Source organism: Schistocerca serialis, chromosome 11 (assembly GCF_023864345.2).
Source record: "Schistocerca serialis cubense isolate TAMUIC-IGC-003099 chromosome 11, iqSchSeri2.2, whole genome shotgun sequence".
Classification (NCBI taxonomy): Eukaryota; Metazoa; Arthropoda; class Insecta; order Orthoptera; family Acrididae; genus Schistocerca; species Schistocerca serialis.
Window position 1 is genome coordinate 61,891,572 of NC_064648.1, and position 12,921 is coordinate 61,904,492.

Below are 12,921 nucleotides of genomic sequence, written 5' to 3' on the forward strand. Positions count from 1 at the left end.
CACACCAAATCATCACTATCAAAGTGAAGTCCTTGCAGGTGTTCTTTAGGTTTTGGAAACAGTTGAAAATTCATTGGATCAAGTCAGAACAGTATTTAACATGATCAGTAATAATGAATCAAATGACTGTTCCAGGTGTGAAAACAATTGGGTATGATGTGCCATTGTCATGCTGAAGGAGAAGGTGCTCTGTGTGTGGACGGACTATTTGAATTTGTGCTCTGTTTTCTGAGGGTGTTTTCATGTGCTGACATGGTTAAATTACACACACACATGTTACACACTGCAATTCAGAACTCTCCAGCAGGAGGGCACAGCATATCGTATGAAAAAAGTGAGAACATCGACAGAGTAATATGCACAATAAACAACACTTGAACTGATATTGAGAAAAGACTAAAAATTTTCGAGGCATTACTTCCCGGTACACCCTTGTAACAAACTGATGTATTTGATAATTCCCTCAAATGTTGTGCAATGGTCCCCTTGGCACTGGTCAGTACCCATTTGGAAGTCATAATTCTAAGTCCATATACACATCAGCCAAAACAGTATGACCACCGATCTGCTATAATGTAAATCCATCCAGGCAGTAGCACCTCACCTTGTCTGCTAATCAGACACATGTATGGTGAATGGAGTATCAGTGAGCATGTTGTATGTGTGTAGAATAGAGAATGCACATGATCTATCTCAGTTTGATCGAGAGCAGATTTTGATGGCCTGAAGGCTTGGCATGAGCATTCTGGCATGAGCACTTGTGGGGTTGGGGAAGCAACTCTCATGACAAGTGGTGGGCACCATAAGCTGGGCAGACTGGTAAAACAAGACAGACAGCAAACTGTGCGCCCCCCCCCCCCCCCCCTCCCGCTCACCTGCCGCACTCCTGCCATGCCACACACCCACCCCTGTGGCTCATCACTCTTTGGTGGGCTCGTGCTTGGCTACCTCGGAGACCCAGACTTTGTAGCATATTTTCCCTTCCATGCTACAAGTCTATCCTCTTGCTATTCTTTTTACCCTCCATTGGGGAACATGTGTGGGTTGTCATTAGAAATGTTCTGCATTATCTACAGTCTCAGCACTGTTTTCCATTCCATTTTTCTTTCTTCTTTTCCCTGCTCTCTCGTTTCTCCACTTCAGCATTTGAGGTTCCCCTTTCTCTTCTTCCTCCCTGTGCACTGCTGAAGGCTGGACCATGTGTAACAGGTGATGGGGTAGTGCATAATTCCCAGCCTCGGATCAACTGGTAGGGTTTGTACATATCTCCTGGTACAGGCCAAGCCCAGAGAGGAGTGATTGTCTGAGGTGCAACCTTCCCAAATTTCTGATTGGTCCCTGTGTCAGGTGTTTGGGAGGTGTGGCCTGTGGTATGAACAGTCACCTAATGCAGGTGTGCCCACTTGTGAAAGGGCCACCCAGTTGGAAGGAGTGCACCATCAGACATGCTGGCAATGAGCCAATCCTCTTCAATATTAACGTCTACAAAACATAAACAGACTGAGGCCAATGATTCAAAGACCCTTCCAGCTGCATCGTGGTTCCCTGTAGTCTCATGCACTAAAGACAGTCAGTTGTATGACAGAGTAAATACGTTTATTATTCAGGAAGGCGTTGATGCAATTGCCGGTCCTGTGAAATCCTGCTCTTGTTTATGGAATGGCACTTTGATATTGGAGACTACTTATGATTCTCAAGCACAACAACCACTTACCACCCCACTTCTCCATGGCTACTCTGTTCACATCGAGGCCCACAGAACTCTGAATTCTTCCCATGGTGTTATTTACACTAGGTTGCTTGATGGTCTGACCGAGGCTTAAATCCAATCTTACACCTCTGTTCAGGGTGTCATTGCATCCATCATGTAATGAAAAAGGTAGATTCCTCCTTAGTGCCCACCCACACTCTTTTTATCACCTATGATAGTGTGGTGCTTCCATCCAAGATTCAAGCAGGCTATGAAATTATCACAGTCCGACTGTACTTCCTGAACCCGATGCACTGCTATCAGTGTCATCACTTGAGCCACACTAGAACATTTTGTCAACACCAAGCCAAACGTGTACCCTGTGGTAGGGATGCACACTAGGGCGATTGTCCTCCTCCTTCCCACTGTATCAACTGCAATGGCCATAATATCACCTCCTCTCGGTACTGTCCCGTGTATCTTGATGAGTGGGCTGTCTGAGAGATCCAGGTAAAGGAATGAGTGTCCTACCCAGTTGCTCACAAGTTAACAGCTAGTTGCATTCTCCTGTCTGGCACCAATAGTTCTGTTCTTGTTACCCCTTGCTCCATGAAGGTCATTGCGACACAGACATGTGATGTCAAATTCAGCTCTGAGGTTGTGAAATCGCAAAGTGTCAAGGTAGCATCAGTCCAGCTGTGAACAAGCCATCATACTCACCTCAAGGGGCTAAGCCACCAGCTACACGACCAGTAGGCTGGAAAGATAGAATGAGTACTCCCATGAAGACTTCCTATGACCCCCCTCCAGCCAAACAACATACAAATCTTCCTCTGCTAACTGGAAAGGCTCAAAGAAGTTCACCAAATGCAAAATGTTTTCTCCTTCACTGACTCAAAGATCCTCTTTGGCAGTGTTGCCATGTGATGTCTTTGCCAGCCCGGTCTCCACATCGCCGGTGCACACCACCAGCAGTTTTTCTGCTTTGGGCTCCACAGACTGAAAGCACAAGCCTGCCGATGCTTCTGTGGACCCCATGGAGCTGGATCCTTCTGTTTCTGTGCCCCATGGCAGCTTCTCTTCATCAACTGTCATTCAGCAGCAACTGAGGTGACATTCTTGACGTCTTACTCATCATTACTCTCCTTCAACGGAACATTCGAGGCCTTTGGTCCCACACAGAGGATTTACAACTTCTTTTAGCATCACAGCGTCCCCTTGTAATTTGCCTTCAGGAAACAAAACTGCATCTTTACAACCGCTTTGAGCTTTCACATTTTTTCATGTTCGTTTTGACCTTCCCCCTGAGGTTGGCATTCCATCTCGTGGGACGTCATGCTGCTCATGTGGGATGATGTTCATAGTTAACCCTTCTCCTTGACTACCCATCTTCAAGGTGTTGCAGTTTGTCTTTTCCTTCCCCAGCTGACTTTTCCCCCTATACCAATTATCTCCCTCCATCATTCAGTATCACCAAAGCTGACTTCCTTTAGGTTACTGAGCAGCTAACTCCCCCAATTCTGCTACTTGGTGGCTCTAATCCGCATCATCTCCTTTGGGATTCTCCCAGAATCTGTCAGTGAGGTACCCTATTGGCTGATATTCTTAATCAATTCAACCTCTTCTGCCTTAACACTGGAGCACCCATATTCCTTTCCGACTCCTCACACACCTATTGCCATTTGAACCTATCATTCTGCACTGCCCAGTTTGCCCATTGTCTTGAATGGTCTATTCTTTCTGACACCTACCATTTCTGGTGTGCTGTCCCTGTGCTGACTCCTACACCATCCATGTGTACCCCTAAATGGCAACTTACTAAGGCTGACTGATAGCTTTACTCCTCACTGGTGAACTTTGAAGGATAGGATTTCCCCAGTTGCGATGACCAGATGGAATATCTCACAAACATTATCCTTACCGCTGCAGAACATTCCATTCCTCGCACTTCCACTTTATCACATCATGACCCAGTCCCTTGTTGGACTGAGGCATGCTCTGACACCATTCGTACATAGGGACGTGCTCTTCACATTTCTAACCATATTCTTATGATGGCAAACTGAATTAATTACAAACAGATGTGTGCATAGTGTCAATACATTCTTTGAGAAAGCTAGCTGGATTTAATTCACCAGTTCTTGTAACAGTTCTACTCCTTCCCCTGTCATGTGGGCCAACTTCTGATGGCTCTCTTAGACCAAGATCTATTCGCCAGTTTCCAGCCTGAGAGTAGCAGACAATGTTATCATGGTCCCTATGGCTATTTCCAACACCTTGGGCCACTGTTTTGCAGACATTCGAGATCTTCCTAACATCACCCTGCCTTCCTCCATCGGAAATGAGTGGAGGTGGCTTGGGTGATACTCTTCTCTTAGAATCGTGAATGCTACAATGCCCCTTTTACTGTGAGGGAGCTAGATCACGCTCTCAGTTCATCCTGATCCTGACCCTGTCCACATTCAGATGTTGCAGCACCTCTCTTGTGGACAAGCACTTTCTGCTTAACACATACAAAGACATCTGGGCGGAGGACACATTTCCCGGACATTAGTGTGAAGCCACCATCATGCCCATACCTAAGCCCTATAAGGACAAAAGCCTTCCTTCTAGTTACTGCCCCGTCTCTCTCACCAGCTGCATTTCCAAGGTGACAGAATGTATGATTCATGCCCAGCTGGTATGTTGGCTCAAGTCTCACAATTTAGTAACAACTGCACAGTTTGGATTGAGAGCGCAGTGTTCTGCAGTTTACCATTTCATTACTTTGTCCACCCATGTCATGAACGATTTTTTGTGGAAATCCCAGTCTGCCACCATGTTTTTCGATTTTGAGAAGGCCTGTGACACCTGCTGCTCCACAGACCTGTCTCACTGAGGGGCATCTTCAGCGGTGTCTTGATCATCCTTAGTCCTGGAGCACTGATGATGGCCTTTAATCTTACACTGACAAAACAATCTGTATGATTTTCTGGCAACACAATTAGTCTCCCAACATCTTTACAGCTTGGTCCTGTTGGCCTTCCATTCACTGAAACTGCAAAATTCCTGGGGCTCATGTTTGATAGGAAAATCTCTTGGTCCTCCATGTCTCTTAATTGATAGCCCATTGTATGCAGTCCCTCAATGTCCTATGTGTCCTCAATGATACTTCCTGGGGTGCTCACTGAACCACTCTCCTCCATTTGTACCAGTCCCTTGTACATATGAAAGTCGACTATAGGACCTTTGTTTATGCATCTGCACATCCATCCCTCTTACATTTTCTCAACACTATCCACTATTGTGGCATTCTTTGGGCAAATGGCAGCTTTTACACTAGCTCAGTGGAGTGTCTGTGTGCTGAAGCTGCTGAACTAACATTGTCCTATTGCTGTGGATTTCTCCGCAGAAGGTATGCATGCCACTTGTCTCCCATGCATGGCCACTCATCCTATGCCTCCTCCTTTGATGATTCCTTTGATCACCAGTATGGACCTATATAACAAATAAAAAATTTATGCATCAGGCATTCATCACAGGTAGACTCTAAAAGCACTTTGAGGGAATTCGGGTTGGGCTCAGCTCCCTTACAGCTCTCTCATTCCCCCACCAACCTCCGGACATCCTTATACAGGGAGGACCACATGACATGTTGAGTGATCTTGGCCCCTACCAACCTCTGGATTTTCTTATACAGGGAGGATAAAGTGATTTGTTGTCTGGCCTTGACAACAGTCTTATAAATGCCCAGATGACCATCTAAGAGGGTGTTATGGAAGTAGTGAAATACCGGTACTATCAACTCGTTGGGTAAACATACCATGGGCTTTGTTGCTCACATCCTTTACGAAAAATCCATACTTTATGCATCTAAGAGGGTGTTATGGAAGTAGTGAAATACCAGTACTATCAACTCGTTGGGTAAACATACCATGGGCTTCGTTGGGCACATCCTTTACAAAAAATCAGTACTTTATGCAGACTGTACCCCTACACTTGCTGGATTTGCAACAACATCCACCTAATACTGACAATTATGGGGTCCTCCTTCTGCTTGGTCTTCAGATTAACAAATAAGTCTGGAACCTCTGTGAGGACCCCTGTTAGCCAGCTCTGGCAAGGTCCCACCAAGTCATGATCACCTTGCCTATCTTCTTCGATCATGCAGCTTGAGGCATCTCCCACCACATTATCTAGTCTCATAAAATGTTGCACCCTAAACCATAAGGCAGAAATACAAATGGCCCAACAAGCAATATGCCTGGTTTTCCTGGGATGATCCAAACCCAACTAAGAGCTTGACTGTCAGTCCCTAAACAAAATTCCAGGTGTTCAAAATGAAAACTGAATTTCTCAAGGGCAAACAAAACTGCCAAGTCTTCACATTCCATCATAGAATATTTCATCTCTGCAGGTGAATATTTCCAAGGTGCAGAGGCTATAGGTCATCAACCCCCCACCCCCTCCCATTCTGTTCCTGCGGGTGGAGAGCTGCTACTTTCTCTTCCACAATTATTGGTGTGAATCTGCAACATGAAATGGAGCTAAATATTGGGTATGGTGGGTTACTATGTGCCACCTTTATGGCTTTGAAAGATGTGTTATGACGTTATTCCCATTTGAAATTTCTTAAATGATAAAGGCATTCCACTAACTGATTAACATTGAGCATGATTGTGAGAAAAAATTTTGCCATGCCTATGAACTGTGCCTCACCTTTCTTATTTCTAGAAGCTAGGAATTTTTGCAAATCACTAGTATGTTCCTGGTCAGTTATAATGCAAGCAATCAAACTAAGATGTGCCAAGAAAGAAATTTATGTGCCAGTGTGACTATAGATGGTTTCACAGTGAGTCCAGCCTCCCTCAGGGGAACCAGGACTACCTCAAGATGTTGTAGGTCTTCAGACAGACTAGCTCTATAAATAACCATTCCATCTGGGTAATTATAGACACACTTTAAACTGAAACCACCTAAAGCACATTCTGGAAGGCAAGACAGAGCAGCAACTCCCAATGACAAACCAAAGGAAGCCCTGATAAAATTGTAGAGGTTCCAGTCTGTACAGAAGGCAGTATTATGTTCGGAATCATCCATTAACATGATCTGATAATATGCCTGATTGAGATCCAAGACAGAAAAATATTGAGCCCCACTGAACCAAATAAAACAATTATGAGGATTGGGAAGTGGCACAGATTCCAAACTACCTTCTCATTTACTGCAGAATAATCTGACACCAGATATAACAGCCCACTGTTGCCCATAGATACTGAGAATATGGGAGAAGCATAGGCTGAGGCTGAGGCCCTGATGACCCCATTGAACAACATGTTATTAACCAAAGCACACAAACATTTTATCTTTGATGAAGAAAGCCTGTAAAGACCCTGCCTCTCTGGAATGTCATCTGTTAGGTGAATCTTGTAAATTATTTTATTGGTGACTTCCAATCTGTTACTTAACATTTGTGGTAAATGATCAAGAACTTCCAGTACCTGCTTCACCTCTAATGGACCCAGGTGATTGAGCTCAAATGGAGAAGATTGAAGTAACACACTATGAATTCCTGTGCCAACCTGACAGAAGCACAATGTGAATTTTCAACTAGGTTAAATTTAAAATAAACAACCCTGTATTGACAATCTGACATCAACCAACTACTACTTACAAAAACACACCCCAAAATTTAGTTCAATGAAATGTTTTTAATTATTATGCACTTGACAGACCAAGAAAATTTTCCAATACTCAGTTTTGACAACCAGAGGCATCTGCTAGTGAGATTTCAACGTCTGGAGGACAGATGCAAACAAGGCTTTTTACCGGTATCGTGGACTCCAAACACCACAGATAATCTAAAAGAGAGACAGAACTACCAGAGTTGAGGAGGACACACACTGTTTCCTGGTTAAGTTGTACCCAAGGGTAAGGCAGGGTTTCCCCTTCCATGTACTTGACATGGAGGCAGCACTTCAGCAGTAGAACACATCTATGTCCTTTTCCATTCCTTGTGGTATCAGCTATTCCACTCTTCTTGCATGGAAACAGACATTGACATAAAAAATACACCTCTTCTTTAGACCAGAAACACTTCCCATGCTTGTTTCTTATGGATGGTCATCTTTCAAATTTCCTTGGTACCTAGATCCTCATCCTGATGAATGACTCTCAAATCCCCATCACTCCTGGTCCGTGAAACTCATGCTTCAGAAGCGGACACCAAAGCCTCAAATTTGGTAAGAGACATGCATTTATTAGCAAAGGTAATCCATGAATGGTCCTCTGGCTACATTTCCTCTAATATATTATTCAGTATTTGTATCTCCGTGACTTGAAATTCCAAGGGTGAAATGCCATACTCACTCATTTATATACCTAGGAACAGGTTCATGAGGAAACTGCACTCACCAAAAATGTTTATGCTTTAGTGCACTCTTAATACAAGGAGACAATTTCACTTCAATAACTGATTTTCACAACTCCCTCAATGTTCTGCTTTTGTGTAAAATCTGACTCAGGACAGAATTTAATGTATCTTGTCACGGGGTACAACACCTGAAAAAAACGTTATTGGAGATTGGCAAAGTGTCAGCATGAAATATAAATCTGACCATCATCCAATAGATGGATTTCACCTGGTTTAAATTCTCAATTGAAAGTTCTGTAACAGCTTGAAGCAGTAACGTTAATTAGTCAGGTAATTTTCCAACCAAATTTCCCTCTGGTCCGTCAAGGTGTCTGGGGCATTTCCTACTACCTCCAGCAGTTATCTGTTTGGTGGGAGAATCTTACTCACCAACTATGTCTCCTGATTTGTCAAAATCATTGTGTCTGACACTACTTTGCAAGTCATGCCTACTCATGTAACTGCATAGGTAATCCAATATGCTCAGAATCACAATTACGTTGCTGGTTATTTTGCAAGCAATTATCACAGAGGATCATTGGGCATGAATTCTATATATTTTCTTACAGTTGGACTGACTACCTTCTAAAAACTCTACATTCTGACACAAGGTTGTCAGGACTGCAGCTCAGTCAGCTAGCACAACACCTTCCTCCCTGATACTAAGCACCAAGGGTTTGTCCAGAGTGGAATGCAGACCAGCCACAAGTTCAGCAACACTGCGTTCACATACAATCTGACACACTTTAATATGTAGATGAATTGCTTCTTGAATAAGGACAAACTAGGACAGTCATGGGACCCCATGTTCAACAGTGGATAGCTACAAACACCCACCTCATGGTGAATGACAATATGAGCATACCTCCCTCCCTTTACCTCCAGGAAAGTAATCATCCTCTGTTACCATAGAACCCCCCCCCCCCCCCTTTCCCTATGAACCATGGACCTCCTTGCCATTGGTGGGGAGACTTGCATCCCTCAGTGACACTGATAGTCACACAATGGACAGTATCTGTTGAGAGGCCAGACAAATGTGTGGCTCCTGAAGAGGGGCAACAGCCTTTCAGTAGCTGCAGGGGGCAACAATCTGGTCTTGTTCATCAACCACAATGGCCTTGCTGTGCTGGTACTGTGAACTGCTGAATGCAAGGGGAAACTACAGACATAATTTTTCCTGAGGACATGCAGCTTTATTGTAAGGTTAAATGTTGATGGTGTCCTATGGGGTAAAACATTCCAGAGGTAAAATAGTCCCCCATTTGCATCTCTGGGTGGGGATTACTCAGGAGGACATCGTTATCAGCAGAAACAAAACTGGAATTCTACAGATTGGAGCGGGGAATGTCAGATCCCTTAATCAGGCAGGTAGGTTAGAAAATTTAAAAAGGGAAATGGATAGTTTATAGGTAGATATAGTGAGGATTAGTGAAGTTTGATGGCAGGAGGAAGAAGAATTCTGGTCAGGTGAATACAGGACTATAAATACAAAATCAAACAGAAGTAATGAAGGAGTTGGTTTAATAGTGAATAAAAAATAGGAAATCGGATAAGCTACTACAAACAGCATAGTGAACGCATTATTGTAGCCAAGATAGGTACAAAGCCCATGCCTACCACAGCATTACAAGTTTATATGGCAACTATTTCCACAGATGAGATGAATAAGAGATTGAAGAAATGTATGATGCAATAAGAGAAATTATTCTGATAGTGAAGGCAGACAAAAATTTAATAGTCATGAGAGACTGAAATTCGATAGTAAGGAAAAGAAGAGAACAAAACATAGTAGGTCAATATGGACTGAGAGTAAAGGATGAAATAGAGAGCCACCTGGTAGAATGTTGCAGAGAGCATTACTTGATCATAGCTAACTCTTGAGTTAAGAATCAGGACAGAAGGTTGCACACCTGGAAGAGGTCTGGAGACACCGGAAGGTTTCAGATTGGTTGTATAATGGTAAGACAGAGATTTAGGGACCAGGTTTCAAGTTGTATGACTTTCCAGATGCAGATGTGGACTCTGACCACAATTTATTGCTTATGAACTGTACACAAATACTGAAGAAACTGCAAAAAGGTAGGAATTTAAGGAGACAGGATCTGGATAAACTGAAGGAACCAGAGGCCACAGAGAGTTTCTGAGAGCATTAGGGAACAATTGACAAGAACAGGGGAAGAAGATACAGTAGAAGAAGAATGGGTAGCTCTGGGAGATGAAATATTGAGGCAGGAGAGGATTGAGTAGGTAAAAAGAGAAGTGCTAGTAGAAATCTATGGGTAACAGAAGAGATATTGAATTTAAGTGATGAAAGAGAAAATATAAAAATACAGTAAATGAAGCAGGAGAAAAGAATGCAAAAGTCTCAAAAATGAGATCAACTGGAAGTGGAAAATGGCTAAGCAGGTATGGTTAGAGGACAAATGCAAGAATGTAGAAGTGTATATCATTAGGGTAAGATAGATATTGCCTACAGGAAAAATAAAGTGACCTTTGGAGAAAAGAGAACCACCTTTATGAATAACAAGAGTTCAGATGGAAAACAAGTCATAAGTAAAGAAAGGATGGCAGAAAGGCAGATAGAGTATCATACAGGGTCTATACAAGGGGCATGTACTTGAGGGCAATATTATGGAACTGAAAGGGGATGTAGATGAAGATGAAGTGGAAGGTAAGATAAAGCATGAAGAATTTGACAGAGCACTGAAACACATAAGTTGATACGAGGCTCTGGGAGTAGACAATATTCCATTAGAACTATTGATAGCCTTCTGGTGAGCAAGATTTAAGAGACATGTGAAATACTCTCAAATTTCAAGAAGAGAGTAATAATTCCAGTCCCAAAAAATGCATGTGCTGACAGGTGTGAAAATTACCAAACTATGAGTTTAATAAGTCACAGTTGCAAAATAGTAACATGAATTCCTTACATATGAATGGAAAAATCAGTAGAAGCTGACCTTGGGGAAGATCAGTTCGGATTATGTAGAAATTTGGGAACACATGGGCCAATACTGACCCTACGACTCATCTTAGAAATTAGGTTAAAGAAAGGCATATCCACGTTTCTAGCATTTGTAGACTTAGAGAAAGATTTTGATAACACTCTCTTTTAAATTCTGAATGTGGCAGGGGTAAAATACTGAGAGCTCAAGTCTGTTTACAATTTGTTCAGAAACCAGATGGCAATTATAAGAGTCGAGGGGTATGAAAGAGAAGCATTGGTTGAGAAAGGAGTGAGACAATGTTGTGGCCTGTCACTAATGTTATTTAATCTGTATATTGATCAAGCCATAAAGGAAACAGAAGAAATATTTGGTGTAGGAATTTAAATACATGGAGAAGGAATAAAAACTCTGAGGTTTGCCGGTGACATAATTCTGTCAGAGACAGCAAAGGACCTGGAAGAGCAGTGGAATGGAATGGACAGTGTCTTGAAAGGAGGATATAAGATAAGCATCAACAAAAGCAAAAGGAGGATAATGGACTAACGTCAAATTAAAGCAGTTGATGCTGTGGGAATTAGATTAGGAAAGCAGACACTTAAAGTAATAGATGAGTTTTGCTATGTGGGGAGCAAAATAACTGATGATTGTTGAAGTAGAGAGGATAAAAAATGTAGACTGGCAATGGCAAGGAAAGCGTTTCTGAAGAAGATAAATTTGTTAACATTGAGTATAGATTTGACTGGATGTCTTCTCTGAAAGTATTTGTGTGGAGTATAGCCATGCATGGAAGTGAAGAATGGACAATAACTAATTTAGACGAGAAGAGAGTAGAAGATTTCGGAATATAGTGCTAGAGATGGAAGCTGAAGATTAGATCGTAAGATCATGTAACTAATGAGGAGGTACTGAATAGAATTAGGGAGAATAGGAATTTGTGGCACAGCTTGACTATAAAAAGGGATCGGTTGGTAGATCTTGTTCTGAGGCATTACCAATTTAGTACTCCAGGAAAGTGAGGAGGGTGCAAATCATAGAGGGAGACCAAGAGATGAATACACTAAGCATATTCAGAAGGATGTAGGTTGCAGTAGCTCCTCGAAGATGAAGATGCTTGCACAGGATAGAGTAGCATGAAGAGCTACATCAAACCAGTCTCTGGCCTGAAGACAACAACAACAAAAACAACAACAACAACAACAATCCTAGAAAATGTGTAAGTGATCAGTAAGTGAATGTGCAGGTGTAGTAGCTCAAGAATGCCATTTAAAACAGATAACCAGAACCAACTTGTACCAGAAGGTAAATATGTAAATAAATAAAAGATGAGAAAAGGTTACCCCATGACAACTTTAAAATAACATACAGTTGAACAATTAAATCTAGTAAGCAATAACTAGCTCTTAGACACAATAAATTTCTTCTACTCTCCAGCTCACAAATGGCCAGTGAACAAACACATAAGAAACATTCAAAGCTCCAACAGGCTCTATTTTCATGAGGCTGGATGACATCTGAATATGACACATGTGGTGGTATATTCCATGAAGCTGCTGCCAGAGCCTATGTTAACAGCCACAATATGATAATCATTGTGCAACAACAGTAGAAAAGTGGAAGAGACTAAATGAGCATCTAAATTTCTCTGCTATTTTTGCTTAATACAACCACATGACCACAGTATTTTTGGAGATCAGTGAACTCTTCAAAATATTCGCTTCAAAAACTTGGTCTAAGGCTAAACATGGTCACACTTAAAACAGTGTTCAGGATTACCAAGTCATCAAATCCACTGCTAATGTGGGGTATTGAATTGCAATAACAAGCTTTTCTGGCTGCTAAACATTACCCTAACGCCTTCTAAGGCAAGACCACAAGGTATTAAGTCATGCAAC